Source organism: Schistocerca cancellata, chromosome 8, assembly GCF_023864275.1.
Source record: "Schistocerca cancellata isolate TAMUIC-IGC-003103 chromosome 8, iqSchCanc2.1, whole genome shotgun sequence".
Taxonomy (NCBI): domain Eukaryota; kingdom Metazoa; phylum Arthropoda; class Insecta; order Orthoptera; family Acrididae; genus Schistocerca; species Schistocerca cancellata.
In genome coordinates, this window is record NC_064633.1 from 292,456,626 (window position 1) to 292,464,935 (window position 8,310).

The 8,310-nt window shown below is 43.2% G+C and overlaps 1 pseudogene; it reads right to left on the minus strand.

Annotated features, from left to right (window-relative positions):
• Positions 1-3,842: 3,842 nt before the first annotated feature.
• On the minus strand, positions 3,843-3,960 carry LOC126095949 (5S ribosomal RNA; annotated as a pseudogene).
• Between the last annotated feature and the right edge of the window lie 4,350 nt (positions 3,961-8,310).

An 8,310-nucleotide genomic window follows, 5' to 3' on the forward strand; every position in this document is an offset into this window, starting at 1 on the left:
TATTCCTTACACTCAGTGTTGTTTAAACGCCATATTTACTCACATTAATGTTCGTATTTTATGTAAACACAACAGAAGAAGAAGCTGTGGCCGTGGAGATATTTAGATTTATATGTGTGTCCTCGTTTCCAACTAAAAACGTCCATAATACTTTGAGAGCTGTACTAAAATGTGTGTTCTGTTTGCCACTGTTGGAGATATAATTATTTTACATTTTTATTTTAAATTTTTTCGCTCATATTAGATTTCAGACGCCACAGTTGTTTACTTCAGTATTTTCATAGTGTATATGATGAAGCGTGTGCTATAATTAAGACAAAAATAGGAGCTTGTGGTCACAGTAGGTATTTTTACATTTTCTTTCTTTACCTTTGCAATCACAGACCTAAACAATACTTTGAACAATATATTAAAGCAGTGTTTGTGATTTTCCTTTCTGCTTCTAGATAGTGCCATAAGCTACCCCAAAATCAAAGACGTAAGATTTACATGTCGTAATAATTCACGTAAATCTACCTAAAGATGGACGCGTAAATCTCTAAAATGGCTAGACGGTGAAGCGAAACGCTGATAGAAAGCAGCATCAGAAGAACTGGAAAAGTACATAGTACGAGAACCCTGAAAGTTTTATGTTGATTGACGACTGCTGCGAATAACCGCTTTCTATCCGTATTGTAGTGTACTTGTACTCCAGTGTTTCCGGGATTTCATCCATGGTCTAGGGGTAGCGTCTTTGAATAAGTATCAAAACTAATATTTTAGTGAGATAACTTTCTACAGCCGTCAGATACTTAAAGAACTGCATTTATTTTCAGAGCACGTAGACTGTCCAAACTGGAAGAGCTTTCAAAACACGTTAAAAGAAACAGCAATTTAAATTCAAATCGTATAGCATAAAGTAGGTGACATAGAAGACGTATGAAAATCATCCACACCGCAGATAGCCGGCCACTGTGACCGAGTGGTTCTAAGCGCTTCAGTCCGGAACCGCGCGACTGCTACGGTCGCAGGTTCGAATCCTGTCTCGGGCATGGATGTGTGTGATGTCCTTATGTTAGTTAGGTTTAAGTAGCTCTACGTTCTAGGGGACTGATGGCCTAAGATGTTAAGTCCCATAGTGCTCAGAGCCATTTGAACACCGCAGATAAAGATCCACTGTTAAGTGTTTTAGAAGAATCGGAAATTTTCTTAGAAAAAAAACCTGCAAAATTTGTTAAACGAACAAAACGAATTTAATCTACATGGGCTCTTCCATTTATTTAATAAAGTGCTGTAGATAAGCAACCAAAATATAATACCGGCCGTATCATCCTAACAGAAATATTTTTAAAAACGGTACTTTTGAATACATTTTTGTATAGACATTTATAAATATGTATTTTTATAATGTATTTTGATGTATATACAGATTTTTACAGACGTACTTGTTTTTAAAGATAAGCAGAGATGTACAGATCCGAGACGTCTATGCACACGCACAAAAAAAGAGGAAATTAATTAAACTTTCGTTTTCTGTAGTTATAAATTATCTTTGGATAGGCTACATCATGGACGTTACAAGTAATGTTGTAAATCCATTTCATGTTTGGCGCTGTCAATGTCATAATTTACTACTGTACTTTAAACGTCAGTTTAAGTAATATAGTACAGCCAAATAATCTTTAGAGCTGTCAGCCAACTGTAAAGGCAATCTTTAATGCTGTCAGCCAACTTTTAACGTAAGCCATCACACTGGAAGCAGAATATTTACTTTACATAATGTCAATGTAAGTTTTCCATATTGCCTCAATTTGCATCTCTTACAATGTATAATCTGATGATGCTCTTGTTCACATGAAGAGCGAAACCGGTCATAATAAAAAATACAAAGTGCGACTTGTGGCTGTTTTCCAAAACTTACCAGATTTCGTAACAATTGCGCCTTTTCGACCCTGCAATATCCGTAGCTTTTCTTATGCACTACACGGCCCTACTGTTGCGGACTTACTAGAAATCTGTTGATAAATGGTTTGTACTACGCTGCGGACGATCGTCCATGTAACTAATTATGTTTCGTACCCGGTCCTTGGACAACGAGTGTTCTTTACCACGTTTCACTGGAGACAGGATTTGTGGCTCCCAGTGCAACGAGAACGAGAAAATACACTGCTCAACATCTCTCAGTATCTGTTTCACTTGTAAAGCACATATCTTCATCACTGTACTCCTCATGTGCATTGCTCGCACTGTCGAGCGTACACATACCACTGACTCTTATCTGCCACTTCCTTTTCACCATGGCCAATTTCTTCTCCTCCTTTTTTGACGAAAAGTCATCTTCGGCAACTGTTGTAGATTTCATGCAAGTCTTGTTTATCGTTGCCATTGTTCTGTTTTGTATCAACACCACTAGCACGGGAACGCTGTTGTGGGTTACTCGTCGACTAAGCAGTTCAACTACGCTCCGTAGCCTCGTGCTGTGCTCACCACTGGATACCACCAGTCCCACCCCCTCCCCCATTCTTGCCATTAGCAGTCAATATCGTCGTTGCATGCTAGACAATATATGGGGCGTCGAATGCCGTAAACATCATTGGCCTTTTGCTATCTCAAAAAAATTGTTCAAATGGCTCTGAGCACTATGGGACTTAACTGCTGAGGTCATCAGTCCCCTAGAACTTAGAACTACTTAAACCTAACTAACCTAAGGACATCACACACATCCATGCCCGAGGCAGGATTTGAACCTGCGGTCGTAGCGGTCGTGCGGTTCCAGACTGTAGCGCCTAGAACCGCTCGGCCACATAGGCCGGCTTTGCTATCTCGCACTCAAAAGGTCCCTTGTGAGACGAAGAGGTTAGAGCGGTAGAGGAATTCGTGGCGGGACGCATCAAACCACCCCAGAGAGAAATGATGACTCAAAAAAATGTATCCAGGTCAGGCGGCGCCTCAGGGCCAGGTTGGGGTGAGGCATCGACTGGAGGAACGTAGAGGTTGGCAGACGAGCCGGGAGCGATCAAAGCGGGCAGGCGCCCGCCCGGTCACCACGAAGGAGAGACAGACAGCCGGCCATCTCATAGTCCAGGCTCGATTATCGCCCAGCAGCCGCAATAATTCAGCGCGTAATTGGGGTGTGTATCCAGCGTCACCTGCTTTCCGCGTGTCAACCACCCGCCGTATCTCATTTTAATATATTATTTATGGAAGCATGTAAATTAGCTACATAAATAAGACTAAGACTGCCTTCCCACTTTTTGTCGGCTTTCGAGATTCACGGTGACTGATCGAAATGTTTTAGGTGCCAATCCTAATAGAGAAGAATTCTGGGCATGTGGAAACTTGCTATTAATGCCGAGGTACCGACTTTGGTTTCCGAGATTACCTCATATTTTCCAGTGGTGTAAAAGTCTCGAACGGACTCTACCCAGGCTCGTAAGGCATAATGACAAGCTGCTTGAAGAAATCAACGGCGAAAGTTGTCCCAGTGGAATCGAAACGAATGCCTTTGCGCCAGAGTCGAAACCTCCCGATCTTTATACTATGGTGCACGTGAAGGATGTAAGATAGCTAAGAGTGGACTTGTAACCGCAACTGCACAACATGCCCATGTCGCCGTAAAGTTGATACGTTAACTTAACCTACAAACTAAACTAAACTCCTCCCGAACAGGCCATGGAGGCCCAACGGTACCGACCGGCCGCCGTGTCATCCTCAGCCCACAGGCGTCACTGGATGCGGATATGGAGGGGCATGTGTTGACCACGCTGCTCTCCCGGCCATATGTCAGTTTCCGAGACCGGAGCCGCTGCTTCTCAATCAAGTAGCTCCTCAGGTTGCCTCATAAGGGCTGAGTGCACCCCACTTGCCAACAGCACCCGGCAGACTAGATGGTCACCCATCCAAGTGCTCGCCCAGCCCGACAGCGCTTAACTTCGGTGATCTGACGGGAACCGATTTTACCACTGCGGCAAGGCCGTTGGCAACTTAACCAGCAAAGGATGGTTATGATTAAAGTTTCACTAGTTGAGAGGGTCTCATTGAAAATCCAGTGCTCGTAGGGCATGGTTCAAATGGTCTGAGCACTATGGGACTTGACTTCTGAGGTCATCAGTCCCCTAGAACGGTAGCGCCTAGAACCGCTCGGCCACCCCGGCCGGCGTTCGTAGGACATGAAACTTGGTGGAAACAATTATAAGGGCATGCTTAAGAGAAAAACAAATAAAACACTTAAAGAATTACATTTTAATTTCCACAAGAGAGGATTACGTTTGTTAATTGCGAACCATGTATACGTTACATACTACCAACATTGCTCTGTGTGATGACCACCTGTATCCACAGAAGCCTAGAACCACAGTAGAGATGGCTGTACTGCTGTCCGAAATATCTAAGGAATGATGTATCGCCGGCCGTTGTAGCCGAGCGGTTCTATCCGCTTCAGTCTGGAACCGCGCGACCGCTACGGTCGTAGGTTCGAATCCTGCCTCGGGCATGGATGTGTGTGATGTCCTTAGGTTAGTTAGGTTTAGGTAGTTGTAAGTTCTAGGGGACTGATGACCTCAGATGTTAAGCCCTGTAGTGATCAGAGCCAATGATGTATCGTGACTCAACCCGTGCACTGCTTGAAGATCGCACGTTGCCTCTAGCATTCTCAGCCATGTTAACAGTAACTTCTTCAACAATTTGTGGAGTAATTCCCAAACTGCCAGTTAATTCGAGCTTCCAAATAATGGTCTTCAGCCCCGGTGCTGAAAGAGGATCTTTCCGTATTCCCTTAATGCTACTATACTCGTGAAGAGTTGTAGCAATATTGGTGTTATTTTGATAAAACAGCCGTACGAGTAAAGCCCTGCTCACCTTGTCCAGACCCCCGTTGTCCGTCTGCAGCTGTAACGCACACTGATGCTTGTATTTCAGCCCTAAGTCGCCGCACCAGTAGCGACGTCTAGCGGAAAGTCATGACTGCCAACAGCTCAAATCCTGTTGCACAGAATCTGAACATCATTCGTATAAATTTGTATACCCATACGGTAAATAATTTTCCGTCTACACTGGCTCAAGCAGCGTAAATTTAATTATATCCGTCCTGTACGTAGCCAAGGCAGTGAAACACATTATCATGGAATCCAGTGGCAAGTAGTATAGTTTCCAGTTTGCATCTAGAGTGACTATGACCAGCAATAAGTGCATCACACTCCGTTCACAACAATTTCCGTAGATATAAGTCCTGTAGCTGTTAGGATACCGTGTGGAACGTAGATGAAACGTATCTGAGCACCTACCTTATGAAGCATACATTCGTCGTACAAACAATTTGTCCGTTTTGGTTACAGCAGTAGTAACATTAAAACGGTAGAAGATCCCGTATGATCAAATATTGTGCTCCAGATTAACGTTTTCCGTGGTTTCTCTAAATCGCTCAAGGCAAATACCGAGATGTTTTTCGACAAAATGACATTGTCGATTTCGTGCTCCACACTTCCACAAGCAGAGTTTGATTCCACACCTTCCGTTATTGTCTTTATTTTCCAATACGTGAGGAAAACGGCTTAGGATCTGACAATCTGTCAGACAATGACGTTGATTTCTCATATACGGTAGAAATTCAAAACTGCCACCGAACTGTAAAATCAGTCTTCCAGTGTAACCTAGTTTATGCTACGGCAGGTTTCGCCTAAATATTCCAAGTCATACTTTAGAATTGGCTAACCTCCCGCATATGTTTGGCAAAGCCTGTACATTACTATATACACAAGAGAACAAAAAGATACTGAAAATTTTAGCACATTGTTAATACAGAAACACATCATAAATCACACTAAGTTGACATCTGTATTTATTTCCTTCATCAGTCTTTTACTAGTTTGTTTCGGCCCTCTCCTGTGCTACCCTCTATACTGGATGTACGGTAGTCTTTGTTTTCCTCTCCAGCTTTTACCCTTACAGCTCCCTCTAGTACCATGGAAGTTATTCTCTGATGCCTTAATAAGTTCGGTACCTCCGTCCCCTGCCCCCTTCCCCGCCCCCCAAGGCATGGTAGCTCGGGGAATGGCAGGCGGCTGACGCCATGACTAGCGTGTTGTGAATATCGGCACGTCTTTTTTTTTTTTTTTTTTTTTTTTTTATATATACTGTGCTGGCCGGATTTGCCTCAGCCCGGGCATTCTGCAGTGAACGTCGGACAGAAAGTAGCCAACTTTCATATTTTCATTTTGGGTCGATCCGTAGAATGAGAAGGTCCTGGTAAATCACAAGAAGAAATTTCGTCCCCGCCTTCAAAAAAAAAAAAATGTTAATTGTCAGAGATGCAGGACAAAGAATGCTGAGAACATTGCATACACGACTTGTCAGATAATCTCAGAATGTTTCACTGAGAAAAAAAAAATTATTTATTGAACATGCAGAGAAAATTCTATAATAAAATTATGATATCGAATAGTAGATATTTATGTAAAGCATTCAGTGAACAAAGACAATAAAAGACAAAACAAAACAGGAAGGATACGCACTTTTAATCTATATTTATTAAAAATTTACCATCAACCTTAAATAATTTCCTCTTGCGTCCGCGCCTGGTGTGACATTTTATAAAAATATCATTTGTGTGTAATTACGCTGAAAATAACTATTTTATAGACAAAGATCGATAAATTGAAAATAAAATGCGCTTACATGCACCAATTCCGCCACAGAATTGTAGAAAGATAAACCAGTAGCTAAATCGCAATCGACGTTCGCTGCAGAGTACTCGGACACGGACTGAGGCAAATCCGACTCGCATAGTAAACGGAACAGACTTGAGGCGTCGACAGAACACGCGTGGCGTCGGCTATCTCCCGTTGCCCAAACTACAGCGCCTGGCGGGGAGGGGGCACCGCACGTGTTAACACGTGTCGTGTTATCCTTTCCCCCCTTCTCCTCTGGCAGAGGTAATTGCACTAGAGTGATCAAGCATTTGCTCGTTTACGTCACTGTCAAAGTGGTCTTAGTTTTCTTGGAATATTAACTAGAAATAACACACTAAAACCTCGACGCTTAAGAATGCTTTCTTCAAAACTTAAATTTATGATTGTTTTCTAATTTTTTGACGAATTTATTTCGTTCATTTGTAGATCGTTTCGTTTCACATTAATAACCTTCCGCGACGCCAAATGCCCTACTTAGAATACAAGCATCTAGCAAGAGAGGAGCGAGGTTAGAATTTAATGCTCTGTGAGCATCTCGGTCGTGAAATACTGACCACTAGCTCAGACGACGACAAGATGAAATGGCCTAGCCTTCCTGAGGAAACGTTAAGAGTACTGACTTGATGGGATTTACAGAACTCAAAGGAAATGTCTGGGCAAGGATTCGGAGGCTTAGTGCAGAATTCTTGTATGTCCGGCAGGGTCATGTCGTAAGTATACACGATATTTCGACAAACAGACTCGTTGCCGTCTTCAGGTCGATCCTGACGACTGCTGCTCCTCTCCTGTCGGTGTTCTATATCTGTTGGCCGTTAACCACTCCACCACTCTTCTCCTTTCGCCTGTCGTTGCAGTTGATGGTGGCTGTGGTGGAGGTAATGGCGCCCAGCTTCGAACTCTGGAGTTCAGTGTCCGCGCTATCGGTGTCGGGTGCAGACCTCACTGAACGGGAACGCTATTCTTTTCGAAGGCTCAGCGCAGGGCTCCACACCTACCTCAGATGTAAGCCACTATCTTTGTTAATTACACCGTCTTAGACCCTAATTTCAGTGGCATCTTTAATCACGCAATCCCAGATGGTTGCATATTGCCTAAGTGTTATGGTGTTGTTGTAATCCATAGTATTGCCATTTTTACACGATGGTCGACCACGGGTGATTTGGTGTAATTCAGCGTGGTGTCTATGTTCACAGCTCCTCTCCTCTACTTAGAGTACAGTTTCCCCAGCGTACGCTTTACCTCACAGTCAAGGGATTTCAGACGCCTGGTATACGAAGGCCTCGATCGTCCTTCACTGAGCCTATTAGTGTCAACGTATTAGGGCGTGGCTAAGTACATATTTAACACTGTCTCGTTGCGATTTATCCGGGCGTATTACTGACAAAGGGGATGCACGCTAGTGATTTGTGCTCTTCTATTTCTTCTTGCTGTTTTCTTGGTACAGTCTATCTAAACGCATGCCTTGTCTGCTAATTGCTCTATCCATTTCTTCGGAATGTGGTCTCGATTTGCTTCAGCTCACTGATAGGCTGTCTTGGTGGCAAGTAGGTAGTGCACTGTGAACATGTGTTCACGCTGGGCTTTGTGGTGACTATTGAAGGCATGCAGATACAGATCATTGATTCAGATCAGTCTGTGTAGGATT